This window comes from Coenobita brevimanus, chromosome 90 (assembly GCF_032717465.1).
Source record: "Coenobita brevimanus isolate Jiangsu-jjx chromosome 90, ASM3271746v2, whole genome shotgun sequence".
Classification (NCBI taxonomy): domain Eukaryota; kingdom Metazoa; phylum Arthropoda; class Malacostraca; order Decapoda; family Coenobitidae; genus Coenobita; species Coenobita brevimanus.
In genome coordinates, this window is record NC_137043.1 from 38390382 (window position 1) to 38405488 (window position 15107).

Sequence of the window (15107 nt, forward strand, 5' to 3'; positions counted from 1 at the left end):
TAACGACCTCTACAACCCCAAACAACCCCACAACAACCATCCACCCCTCTACCACCACTTAACAACCCTCTACCACCACCTAACAACCCTCTACCATCACCTAACAACCTTTAACAACCCTCTACCCCCACCTAACAACCATTAACAACCCTCTACCACCACCTCACGACCCTTAACAACCCTCTACCACCACCTCACAACCCTTAACAACCCTCTACCACCACCTCACGACCCTTAACAACCCTCTACCACCACCTCACAACCCTTAACAACCCTCTACCACCACCCCACAACCCTTAACAACCCTCTACCACCCCCCCACAACCCTTAACAACCCTCTACCACCACCTAACAACCTCCGTAACCCTCTAATAACCGCAAGGAACTATCAAGCTGACTATCCATCATGAACACAGCGTCAGTGAGTAATTAGCCAAGCTCCTGTCATTAGAAAAGAGGGTGGGTGAGGTGATTACAGACGGGGAACAAGTGGCTGGTTAGATTAATGGGTAAGGGTGTTGCTGCTGCTGTTGTTGTTGTTGAATTACTGGTTTTGTTTGGGTGCTTTCTTGATTTATTTCTTGTGTGTTACGAGCGTCATTTAATACCACCACCACCATCATCACTACCACATGACCACCCCCACCACAACTACAACACGAACATCGCTACGATTACCAGTCACAAATCATCATCATCATCATCATCATCACCACCATCATAACCATCACCATTTTCCTTACCATCACCCTCATTATAACCACCACCACCACTAACATCGTCATAACCATCACCATTTTCCTTACTATCACCCTCATTATCACCACCACCACCACCACGCTCATCATTACCACCACCACCACCACCACCACCAAACAGCACTTCTCCAGTCACACTCTAATACACCGATTTAATTTCACGTTGCCCTTACATCACAAACTTCAAACATTACACACACACACACACACACACACACACACACACACACACACAAAAGACACGCACACAACCAACTTCCTTCCTTAGCTACTGAATTCTTAGAAAGTCTCTCTCTCTCTCTCTCTCTCTCTCTCTCTCTCTCTCTCTCTCTCTCTCTCTCTCTCTCTCTCTCAATGTAATTAGTGGATCTTTTCACCCTAGTAAAGTGTTTTATTATTACGTAAAACTGAATAACATACTCCACAATTTTCACAAACCTAAAACCAGGCATTATTACACGCTTAAATTATCAACCGATATGGAAGTAATGGAATCTATTTATCTATCGGAAAATTAAATACAAACACCATTCACAGTTTTACAAAGCGAAGGGACAAAAACAAAACAAAAACCTAATGCAAAAAAATAAAAACAAATCACCTCAGAAAAGAATATTAACAAGAGTGGAGAGAGAAAACGAATTAAAGAGAAAGGTAAAATTAAAAAAAGCCAAAAAATCTATGAACAAAATAATCACCTTAGAAAAAAAAAAATAGAAGTTTATTATGAAGGAATTTAAAAAAAACTCACGAAAATTAACAAAAAATAAGTAAAAAAGACCAAAACAAAGGAAATAATAATAATAATAATAATAATAATAATAATAATACCCTTAGAAAAAAAATTTAAACAGCATTCTGTTATGGACTAAAAAAAAAACTCAGGGATTATACCTGAAGGATCTCTGTAATTATAATTCTAGGTGTAAGAGCCTGATTATTGCAGTAATTATATATATTTCTGACCTGATGATGAGATTATTTTGGTAGAGAGTAATAAGTTTGTGATATTTATGTGCTTTGGGTCACGGTGATAATGGTGATAATGATGATGATTATGGTGGTGGTGGTGGTGGTGATGGTGGTGGTGGTGGTGGTGATGATGATGATGATGATGATGATGATGATGATGGTGATGATGATGATGGTGGTGGTGGTGGTGGTGGTGATGATGATGATGATGATGGTGGTGGTGATGAAGATAATGATGGGGATGACGATGATGGTGGTAGTGGTGGTGATGATGACGATGATGGTGGTAGTGGTGGTGATGATAATGATGGTGATGAAGATTTTTATCATTATGCCTACTACCACCGATAATTCTGAAGAGATAATGTAACAAGGAGAACCGCAACGATAACCAAATAACAATAACAATAATCATAATAATAAATAATAACCACAACTCATCCACCGCCTTTAGATTATCACCAGAATTGTGTACCAAATTCTTTATCAATTATCACAACTTATTTATTCACTTTATTAAACCTGTGTAAATTATCAGATCTCACAACCCATTTATTACCTTCAGATTATCACCAAAATTACCAGCCAATTATTTTTAACTATATTATTACGGTAATTATTGGCTTCAGTGATCTAATTATTCTCACTCGATTATCATTTATTAAAAGATTACTCATATTTTTTTGCGAGTACTCATATTATTTTTTTTCGCGATTTTTCACATTAATTTTTTTTACTGATTATTCACATTATTTTTTTTACCGATTATTCACATTTTTTTTCGCGATTTTTCACATTATTTTTTTTTCGCGATTATTCACATTATTTTTTTTCGCGATTATTCACATTTTTTTTTTTTTGCGATTATTCACATTATTTTTTTTTGCGATTATTCACAATTTTTTTTTGCGATTATTCACATTATTTTTTTTTCGCGATTATTTACATTTTTTTTTTCCGTTTTTCATTTTTTTTCGCGATTTTTCATTTTTTTTTCGCGATTTTTCATTTTTTTCGCGATTTTTCATTTTTTTCGCGATTATTCACATTATTTTTTTTTTTGCGATTATTCACATTTTTTTTTTTTCGCGATTATTCACATTTTTTTTTTTCGCGATTATTCACATAATTTTTTTTTTTTCTCGTTTATTCACATTAAAATTTTCGCTATCGTTCACATTATATTTTCACGATTATTCAGTAAATTTTTTCATCACCACGGTCCTTCATTTGTGCCACTAAAAATTCTTATCATCAGGCTAGCAAAATTATCATTAACCCCTCCCCCCCAAAAAAAAAAATGGCTTTTACCACATTAAAATATTCACGATTATTAATTATTACTAAATTATTACTTTATCACCACTTCACACCATCCATTTCACCAGAACCACTATAATTATTCTTTATCAGATTATCACCAAAATTATCATTGTTTCCACCATCTCCTTATCCTTTATCACCATTAAAATTATTCCTTTATCAGAGTATCACCGGAATTATCACCATTCCATCATTTAATTATTCCTTCTTTATCAGATTATCACCAAAATTATCCTTATCTTCACCATCTTATCATTTTTATCACCATTTTCAAGCGATTCTTACCACATATGTAGAATTATCACCACCAAAGAACAAAAATAATCATCATATCACTAAATTACTCGTCACCTCTTTTCGCCAAATTATCGTACTTATCACCACATCTTCAGCAACTACTCATATTATCACCAGGCGTATTAATTCTCACCAACATATCACCAAACACATCACAATATTTCACTTTATAACGTTACTGTAATCGGATTTTTTCACCATTCTCACCATCAGGATTTTCATTACTGTTCTCATCATAAACCTCTTCACCATTATCACCACAAACAGACCTACACCACTCTCACCAACACCATATTCGCACCCAGCGGATTATCGCCGAATTTAGGATGATCCCCAAATCAAATACTTCCTTGGCATATGATCAGTTGTTTTAAGATTATCACAAAATTATGACTCAAGGCTTAACACTTTTTACCTGTTTTATCACTCACCGTTTATCACTATTCTTATCATTACACAACGACTACCAATTTATTTATATCACTTTCTCCTAACGTTACCACTATTTTTTTTTTTTTCACTTTTTACGAAGATGATCACTTCGTTTTCACTTCCCTAAAATTAACACCCATCTCTATCACCTCCAATCAAATTTTTCCATCAAAATCAGTCTACTATATTATCAGTAGGTCTTATCAAATTACCACATTCCTTACTTTCTTAGTTACAAAAGAAAGTCTCACACATTCGTAAAACTGCTTCTTATCCTCAAAAGATCATCACCATAAATATAATAAACACTTTTTCGTCACATCTAAATTATCAGTTCGCCAATTTAGCACGGCAATAATCTCCGCTGCTACGCTGACACAATCTTTTCAATGTAATCAATGTAACCAAATTATCAGTTACTCAGTTATTCTCTCCAGATTATCAGTGTTATCTTCACCGTTTTTCTACATTATCAACGCCTCAAATTATCACCACATCGTTAGTTATTTTCACCACTTAAAATCACCACCACCGGATAATCGCCAAAATTATTCTCATCCAATAATCACCTGGTAATTATCAGTCTCGGCCTCACACACAGGTAAAGTTTATCGGAGCTCGGGCAGGTGTGACGGCCAGGTGTCACTCTCTCTCGCTTTAAAGTGAGAAAGTGAGAGAGGAAGAGAGAGAAAGGGGGGAGTGCGTGTGTGTAAATGTGGAGAAAATGAAAGTGGGTGGTGGCAGGGAGAGAGAGAGAGAGAGAGAGAGAGAGAGAGAGAGAGAGAGAAGTCACATGTGGAGTGCTAAAGGTAAACTGATAGACAGGTAGGTAGGCAGATACAGACAGACAGCTAGATAGACAGACAGATACAGACAGACTGACGGGTAGATAGATATAGATAGATGGATATATATACAACCTAAATGATATGAAGAAAACATAGATAACTTTGATAGACACAGATACTTTGTAGATAGATAGACAGACGTAGATAGATAGACAGTTGGAGAAGGGACGTGACTCAAAGAATTTAATTAAGAACAACAGAATGGCAACAATGAAAGGAAGTGAAGGAGGAAAGGAATGAAAGAATGCATGAAGGAAAGAAGGAAGGAAGGAAGGAAGGAGGGAGGGAAAGAAGGAGGACAGAATGGAGAGCAGAAGTTGCGGGAATGAATGAATTAATAGGTGAATAAAGCAAGGCAAGGAAGGAAGGAAGGAAGGAAAAGAAGAAAGGAAGACAGAATGGAGAGCAGAAGAGGGAATGAATAACTGATTGAAGGAAGTGGTGAAAAGGGCAAAGAAGGAAGGAGTAAAGGAACTGAACCCATAAATGAATAAAGGAAGGAAGGAAAGAATGAATAAGAAAGGAAAGAAGGAAGGAACGAGTGAATACATGAACAGAAGCGACAGAAGGATTAAACGAATGAATGAATGAATGAATGATAGAATATATGAATGAATGAACGAATGATTGAATAAATGACTGAATGAGTGAGTGAATGAATGAAGAAATGAATGAAGGCGTGAAAGATCTGGAGTGAAACGAAAAAAGGGAAAAAAGGTGAGAAAAAAAAGGTGAGTGAGAATTAAAGAAAGCCTGATTGGGGATTACTGAGATTGAGAGGGAGCGAAAAAAGCCAGGAATTAAAGATAGAAGAGAGAGTGGAAAAAGAGGAGGAAAAAGAGAAAAGAGGAGGTTGAGAAAGAGAAAGAGAAGCATGGGAAGAGAAATGTAAGAGAAAATATATCAGAAAAAAAAGAGATAACGAAGAGAGGAAATAAAGGATAAAGGGAGGAAAAGAGAAAATGAGGGCGAAGGGATGGAAAAAATGAGAGAGAGAGAGAGAGAGAGAGAGAGAGAGAGAGAGAGAGAGAGAGAGAGAGAGAGAGAGATTTGGCAGGAGCAAAAATATATAAGAAAATGCCGAGAATAAAGACAAAATAAGAAAAACTGAAGTAAAGAAGGAAGAAAGTGAGAGAGAATGTGATAAAGGAGGTGGAGGGGAAAGAGGACAGTGATGAAGAGAGAAAATTAAAGAAAGAGGGAGAGAGAGAAAGGGGAAAGAGGTGAGAAATAAAAGAACGATAATAGACGAAAGAGAGAGAGAGAGAGAGAGAGAGAGAGAGAGAGAGAGAGAGAGAGAGAGAATGAGCCAATTAGAGCAAATCAGGGAGTATGAGTAGAGAAAGGGAGAAAACGGGAATGATAAAGGAAGGGAGACTAAAGAGGATTATACGGGTGACAGGGAAGGAATGAGAGAGAGAGAGAGAGAGAGAGAGAGAGAGAGAGAGAGAGAGAGAGAGAGAGAGAGAGAGGATATAAACATAAAACGAAAAAGAGGGAAAGAAGAAAAAAATTAAAGAAAGAAAGAAAATGAAGGATATAGAAAAAAGGGAGAAAAGGAATAAGGAAGAAGAGAAGAAAGGGTGGAAAGCAAAGTCGAGAAAAATAAGGGAGAAAGCCAAGGGTGAATTAATGTCACGGAAGGGAGATATACGAGGGAACGAATGACAGAAGAGCATGGGAGAAGAAAGGGAGAATTTGTAACCATGAATAGGAAAACAAGGAAAAGGGAGAGAATAAGGGATTTTATAAAAGGGAAAGTCAGGGAGAAAATGGGAAAGACAGAAAGGTAATGAAGGGATAGGATAAGGATCGTGAAATTAGAATCGGGAAGGGAGAACAAAGAACCAGGGAGAAAATAAGGAGGCTAACGAGAAAGAGTAGAAAGGGAGATTTGAGGGAGAAGAGCGAACGAGGACAGAGGGCTATTAACGAAAGAGGGAGAATAACGAAAAGGAGAACAAAGGCAGAATAACGACAGGGAGAAACGGAGAATAAGGAACTGACGAAGCTAATTTAAGGGAGAAAGAAAGACGAGGTAAAAGTGAGGGGGTATGGTGGGAGGAAAGGGAGCATATGGTAGGAAGGGTAAAGAGAGGGAAAGCAGAATTAGGGAGAATAAAAATGAGAAAGTATAGGAAACAGGGGAGAATAAGAAATAAGGGAAGGAAAGGGAAAGTCGAGAAGGGAGAGAGATAAAAGTGAGGAATGATAAAGGAGGTTAGAAAGGGAGACCAAGGGAGAATAAAGGGAAGCTTACAGGACTGAAAGGGAGTCTGATGAGAAGGGAGAACAAAGAAGGGATTAACAGAATAAGGGAGATCAAACAAGGGAGTAAAAGAATGTCAGAGGGAGCATAAGGAAAGTAACAGAAAAGGGAGATTAAATTAAGGGAGCATAGGAAAGGGAGAAAATAAATACCTTGCGTATGACGAGGGAAAACTAGGAAGAATAAAATAAAGGGAGATTAAGGGAAAATAAAGATAGGGAGAGAAGAATTTAGGGAGAGGAAAACTGAGAAATCAGAAAATATAAAGGGAAAGCAAAATAAGGGAGAATTAATGAGAGAGAGAGAGAGAAACTACAGAGAAGCAAGCACAGAAGAGAAGGGCGCTTAAGGAAGAATAAAATTAGGGAGAATAAGAAAGGGAGAAAGGAAATGGGAAGACAAAATATAATATACAGGGAAGAGAAGTTAAGAAAACATATAAGAGTAAAACAAGGGAGAGAAAATCACGAAACAAGAAAGGGAGAATGACAGGAGAAGAGAAAGGGAGGGAAAAATGAGTATAATTAAAGAAATAAGTCAAGGAAAAAATATAAAGGGAGAAAATAAGAGGGGACAAAATAAGGGAGCATAAGGAAGGGAGATTAAAAGGACATTAATGAATATAAAACAGGAGAAAAACTAAGGGAGCATAAGGAAGGGAGATTAAAAGAACATGAAAATAAAACGGGTGAAGAAATAAGGGAGCATAAGAAGGGAGATTAAAAGAACATAAATGAAAATAAAAAGGGAGGAAAAAGTAAGGGAGCATAAGGAAGGGAGATCAAAAGAACATAAATGAAAATAAAAACCACGGAAGATAAAATAAGGGAGCATAAGGAAGGGAGATTAAAAGAACAAATGAATATAACACAGGAGGAAAAACCAAGGGAGCATAAGGAAGGGAGATTAATAAGAGACGTGGGAATATAATTTATGTTCTCTTCATGAAAGAACCAAGAGAGAGAAGTCGGAAGATAAAGGGAGAATAAGTGTAAAAAGCGAGCATAAGAAAGGGAGGGTTAAAGAAGGGCGAAAAGGGAAGGGGGAAGATAAATGAAGTTGTTGTTGTAATGAAAAGAAACTCAGAAAAGATGAGGAAGAAATATGAATGGAAAACGGAATAAGGGAGTAAAGAAAAAAGGGAGTAGCATATGAAAGAAGGAAAAAAGGGAGAACAAGAAAAGGAAGAATAAAGTGAGTGTATATAATGAAGGAAGCATGAGAAAATAGGGAGAGGAAATAGAATGATAGAGTAAAAATAAGGGAGAATAAGGAAGGGAGAGAAGGGCGCGTGTTACCTTACGATATTGCGTCAGGGAGCAGACTACCTGAGAGAGGCGGGGACAGGTGGGCAGGGAGAGAATGGAGGGAGGGAGGGAGGGAGAGAAGGGAGGTAGTCAGGGTAGAGGGGGATTAGGTCAGGAAAGGTGAAGAGAAGGGAGGGAGAAGAAAAGATGAGGAAAAGGGAGGAAAGAAAAGGAAGTATAGAGAGGGCAGAGGGAGATCAGGTTAGGGAGAAAGGGAGAGAAGGGAGTTAGTCAAGGCAGAAGGTACAGGAGAATTACAAGGGCAGGAAGGGAGGGGAGGAGAGTGAGGAATGGAGAGAGAATAAAGAGAAAAAGAGAAAGGAGAGGGAGTAAAGAGACAGAGAAAGAGAAAAGGGAGGAGAAAGAAAGGAGGGAGGGAGAGATGAGAGGAGTCAAGGTAGAGGGGGATTAGGTGGTTAGGAAGGGAGAAGCCAGGCGTGGGAAAGGCAGGAGGGAGGAGAGGAAGGAGGGAAGGCAGAAGAAAAGAGGGAGTGAGATGTGGAGAGAGGGAGAGACTGTGCGAAGTAGGAAAAGTGGGGAGAGAGATAGTTTAAGTAGGGAGGGAGGGAGGAAAGGAGTGAAGGCAGAGAGGTTGTACTAGCGAGGTTAACAAGGGAGGGAGGGAGAAAGTGGAGGAAAGGGAGTGAGTGGGAGGGGTAGGCAGGGAAGGAGAGCAAAGAGGGAGGGAGGAAGGCAGGGAGAGGGAGGCAAGCAGGCAAGGGGGGAGGGAGAGCGAGGCAGGGGGGGAGGGAGAGCGAGGCAGGGAGGAAGGGAGAGGGAGGTAGAACTAGCCACATGGGAGGTAAGGAAGGAGGGAGGTTAGTAGTAGAGGTTAATGAAGAAGAGAAGAGGGTGGAAGAGGGGAGAGAGGAAGAGAGAAGTGTGTGGAAGAGTGGAAGGACGAAGAGAGAAGAGTGTGGTAGAGAAAGAAGGAAGGAAGGAAGGAAGGAGGGAGGGTGGATAGAAGGTGGGGAGGGAGGGAGGAAAGGTACGTTATAGCAGAAAGGGAGAATAACGAAAATGAGAAACAAGAGGAGCAATGGAAGAAGTAATGATAAAACTTAAGTAATAAAGGGAGAACAGGGAGAAAAGAAAAATACAAAGGGAGAGAAGATTGCAATAACGGGGCAGAAGGAGGGAGGGAAGGAGAGGTAGGGTGAAGTGGGAGGTAAGTAGATAAATAGATATTGATAGATAGGTAGATTAGGCAGGTAGGGAGGCAGGTAGAAAGTGGTTAGGCAGGTTGGAAAGTGGAGGTGTAGGTGAGCAGATAGGCAGGTGAAGGTGTTGATGAGTGGATAGGCAGGTAGGTAGATGGGCAGGTAGAGGGTTTTGTAGATAAATAAACAGACAGGTAGATGGGAGGGTTGGAAGGTTTGAGTAGGTAGCTGGCAGGTGATCTGACACATACAATACATAAACAGAAGTCGGTAGGCATAAATAAAAAGGAGGAGGAGAAGGAGGAGGAGGAGGAGGAGGAGGAGGAGGAGGAGGAGGAGGAGGAACAGGAGGAGGAGGAGAAGGAAACAAGATGACAAGTAAAGAAATAACAATAACAGTTACTAATAAATCATCATCATCATCATCATCATCATCTTCATCATCAACATCATCATCATCAAGAAGAAACGAAGAAGGGGAAGAGGAAGTGGAAGGGAAGGAAATAAGCACAAGAGAGGAAAGAAGAGGAGGAAAAGGGGGGAAGTAGGAAGAGGAGATAATGAAGAAAGGAGGAAGTGGAGGAGAAACAAAGGGTAGGAAAAGGTAGCCTAGTGCTGAGAGAATGGTGGTTATTGATATCGGCAATGGTGGTAGTAACGATGTGGGCTGGTGGTGGTGGTGGTAAGAATGGTGGTAGTTGTGGTAAGTGGAAGTAGTAGTGGTAGAAATGGGGGTGGAGGGGTTGGTGGTGGTGGGAATGTTGCTAACTGTGGTAGGGGATGGTGGTAGTGATGGTGTAGGGAGAGGTGATGGTAGTAATGGTGGTAGTTGAGGTAGGGGATGACAGTGGTAGGAATTGTGGTGGTATTTTTGTTAAGAGATGCTGGTAGCGATGGTGGTAGTTGTGGTAATGTTGGTAGTCGTGGTGGTAATGCTCGTAGTCGTGGTGGTAATGTTGGAAGTCGTGGTGGTAATGTGGAAATGTTGGTAGCTGTGATGGTAATGTTGGTTATTCTGCAATGGTGGTGGTAAAGATACTGATGGCTATAGTTGTGGTATTGATGGTGGTAGTTGTGGTACTGATGGTGGTAGTTGTGATACTGATGGTGGTAGTTATGGTATGGATGGTGGTAGTTTTCGCTGAGGAGTAGAGATAACGTTGGTAGTAAAGTCTCTCTCTCTCTCTCTCATTATACCTAGCCACCTCTGTTTATCTACTCAACTCTCCATCAATATCTATCAATACATCAGCTCTTCGACGTAGTATCTTTATCTTTCTCCTTTTATCAATCTATCTACTCTCATTTCTGTCCCAATCTATCCTATTTTATCTATCTACCTACTGATACCCCTGTTCTCACGTAACTACCTATTAGTCTCTCTATTAAACATTTTCGCATCTATCCACCTCTGTTTCTATAATCATCCCTTACCTACCTTCCTACCTACCTATCTACCTACCTACCTGTCTACCTTATCGTTATATTTCACGGATCTCACTCCTTATCAATCTATTTACCTATTCTCAAATGTAGTTATGTACGTACGGAAGGTATGTATGTATGTATGTACGGACGGTATCCACTCACATGAACGTATGTGTGGACGAACGGTATCCACCCGTATGTACGTATGTATGGTCGATATGTATCTATGTATGAAAGGACAGTATGTATGTTTGTCTGTATGTCTGTAACCCTCTCCCTACCCCTCTATCTATCTATGTTGTATCTATCACTGTACCCGACACTGCGGCTCATGAATTAAGAATGTATTGACTCCAGCCGTGTGCGTGTGTGCGTGGAGGTTTACGCCACGCACACATCTATATGATAATACACGCGAAAAAGCACACATAAGCACACACATACTCATACACACACACACACACGCAAGAACACAGACACGAAGGGAAGCTATGAAAACGTACATAAACTTACGTACACGCGCACACGGGTGCACATGGTACAAAGGGAGTCACAAAGTCGAGGTGAAAATGTGAAGTGGTGCTCGGTGTACGCACATGAAAACGCACATGAACATACACACGTTCGGTACCTAGACTTGGCTTACCTGCAAGTTTACGTACACACATGTACACACGGTTATACGTAACGTCACTCTACATACATAAACATACATACATACATCGAGTTACTTACACACAGGTATACACACGGTTGCATGTACGGAACTTATTTACGTTCATGAGCCCATAAATATACACATTCACATTCAAGGTTGCACAACAAGTTACACATCAGGTTTTACACACACACACACACACACACACAGTTACCGATTCACACAGTTATAAACAGATATCTGACTCACACACGCACATGGCAAAAAAGCACACACGCACACACACTCGCATTACCCATTACTCGCACATAAACAGCATACATACACGAACTGATACTCACATACACACACACAACTACCGATTACTTGCACAGACCTCATACGTACATACATACACATCGATTACCTGCACAGAGATCATACATACACACATACATACACATACAATCCAGCAGTAAAAGCAAGTGCACACATACCACACAGGTATCTACACAAAAACGTACATAAAGCATACAAGCTACCATAAACAAATAGAAATTCAATTACACACACAAACACACACACACACACACACACACACACAGAAATCCAGGCAGAAAAAATGTATGGTAAAAATTCATGCATATTAAATACACTGGTTTTATTCACTACAGCCTCTCTCTCTCTCTCTCTCTCTCTCTCTCTCTCTCTCTCAGAAGGGGGAGGAAAGCAAAGGAAGAAGAAGGGAAAGAATGTACGCAGGAGGAAGAGGTAGTAAAGGAAGTGAAACGAGAAGGAAGCTAGGGGTGGGGGAGGAGGTGGAGGGAGAAAAAAAAGGGAGGAGGGGTTGTAGGAGGGTGGGGTGAGGTAGAGGGAGGGTGGGAGGGAGGGAAAGAGGAGACAGGGAAGAAAACAAGGAAGCGAAAGGTGAGGCTGAGGAGAGGAAAAAAGGAGGGGTGGAGAGGGAAGCGATGAGGTGGTAGGAGGGAGGAGGGGAGAGAAAAAGGAAGATGGAGGTTAGGGAGAAGGGAGAGATAAAAGAGCTAGGGAGAAGAATGGAAGGGGATGGAAGAGGCAAGAAGGGAAAGGGAGAGAGGGACAGAATGGAAGGGTAACTGACCGAGCGAGAGAGGGAGGAAGTAAGAGTCAGGGAGGGGAAGGGAGAAGACATGGAAAAGGAGGAAGAGGAAGGGAGTGTAAAACGAACTGTATGGGAGAGAGAGAGAGAGAGAGAGAGAGAGAGAGAGAGAGAGAGAGAGAGAGAGACGGGAAGGAGAAATAAAAAGGAAAAAGGGAGAAGGGAGAGAAAGGAAGGAAAATGAAGGACGATAACAGCAAGAAGGAAGAGGAAAAAACAAGAAAGGTGCAAGAAAGAGAAGGGGGAAATGTAAAAAGTGGAAGGAAAGCAGAAAGTGAAAGAATGGAGGAAGAGGGGGAGAAAAAAGAAAGTAAGAGAGAAGGGGAGGGGAAGAAAGGAAAGAACAGGAAAAAGAGAGAGAGAAGAGAATGGAAAAAAGGATGAAAAATGAGTGACAATCTAAAAAAAAAAATAATAATGGAAAGAACATGGAATTAAACGTAGATTAAAAAAAAAAAACAGAAGATAAGAAAAAGAAGAATGAGGGGAAGATGAAGACAGACGAAGGGGAAGAAAGGAGAGACGAGGGTAGGTGGGAAGAATGGGGGAAAGATGAATGGGAAATTAATGGGGAAAAGGAGCAGGCAGGAAAAATGAAGCAAAATGAGGAAATGAAGGGAAGAATGATGGAAAGATGAGAAGAAACAAAGGAAGGATGTGATGTCGGATAATGAAAAAATTAATGAAAAGCTGATAATGAAATATGAAGGAAGGGAAGGATGATAAGGAGGCAGAGAATAGAAAAAAGGGAGGAAGGAAGGACAGAAGGAAGGAAAAAGGAAAGGAATGAAGGAAGGAAAGAAGAAAAGATAACTGAGAGAAAATAATGAAGCACAGACAGGAAAGATGAAAACAGGATAAACGCAAGAAGGAAGGAAGGAAAGGAGGAAGGAAGGAAAGATGGATAACGGAGGGGAGGAAGGACGAGAAAGATGACTGATGAAAGGATGGAGAAGGAAAGGTGGAAAGGCGAAAGGTAAGGAGAAAATGGAGATGAGGTGAAAAATGGTGTGGAAGAAAATGGAAGCTGGAAATGAAAGGAAAAAAGACAGGGGGTCCTAAAAAGAAAATGAGAAAGGGAATTAACCTGTGACTGATTCTCTCTCACTCTCTCTCTCTCTCTCAGGCCTCTTATTTCTAAATCAATTAAGCACAGAGCACAGGAAAAAACAAAACAAAACACGCCACACAAACATACTATTCAAAATCAATATCACAAGGCCCCGCCAATAAAAACACACGGTCCAATTTTCCCGCCAAACGCCCTGATTGGTCGATTGATCCTTGATGACGTCACGGGCCCGGAGACGAAGAAGAGCGCTGATTGGTCCATCCCTCCCCGTTACCCACAGTGCTCCGCCCCTTTGAAAAACCACCAAATGTCACGGTTTTTCACGAATTTCAGGGGCAAAGGAGGGCATAATGGGTCAATTTGGGGGTCAGGGCGGTCAAAATGGGGATTATTTTGGCCGGGAAAGGGGTCAAAATTGGCGAAATGTCGAAAGTGGGCTTGGTTTCCCTTCCTCCCCCCCTCCCAGACCGGCAGCCAATCGGAGCCCGAGTTGGTGATGACGTCAGAGCATTACGTCATCGAGATCGACCATCCAGGGAGGGAGGGAGGGAGGAAGGGAGATTAAAGCCAGAGATAGAGATAAGGGAGGGTGTATGGGGAGAAATGGTGGGAGGTGATAGAGGGAGCTAAGATACGAGTGTGTGTGTGTGTGTGTGTGTGTGTGTGTGTGTGTGTGTGTGTGTGTGTGTGTGTAGGAAGCAAGGGAGAGTAAGACAAAGTAAAACAACAATGGAAATAAGAGGAAGGGAGTGAAGAGAACGGGTGAGGGAGAGTAAGGGAGTAAAGCAGAGGAAGTCACCTAGGAAAGTGTAAGATTAAGACCTGGGAGAGCAAGGGAGAGTAAGAAAGTGAGAGCAGGGAGGGAGAGGAATGGAAACTATGGAAACGAGAGAGAGAGAGAGAGAGAGAGAGAGAGAGGAGTGAATACGGTAATGAAGGAAATTACGAAAGTTATGGTGATCAAGGCGGAGTTGGAAATTGATTTTTTTAAGACGGCGGGGAGGGAGGGAGAGAGGGAGGGAAAGAGAGGGGGAGAGAGGGAGGGAAAGAGATGGGGAGAGAGCGAGGGTGACAGAGAGGGAGGGTAGGGAAGAGGGGAGGCAGGAATGGAGAGGGGAAGCGAGGAAGGCGGGTGGTACGGAGAGGGAAAGGAAGGGAGGGAGGGAGAGAGAGAGAGAGAGAGAGTAAAAGGGAGGAAAATGCAAAGGGAGAAAAATATCGGCCAGAGTCGTCATCCTAACATAACATCGACAACATCAATACCTTTGTTTACACGCCCTTTACTATCCTTTGTACTCCTTTGCATTCCTCTGAACTCCTCTGCATTTATTTGACTTCTTTTCGATAAAAGTGTACTCTCTTAATGGTCTGTTTATACGTGGTTTGCTCCCCTTTGTATTCTTTTGTATTCTTATTCACTCCTTTGTACTCCTCTGTATTCCCTTTGAACTCCTTTCTACTTAAAC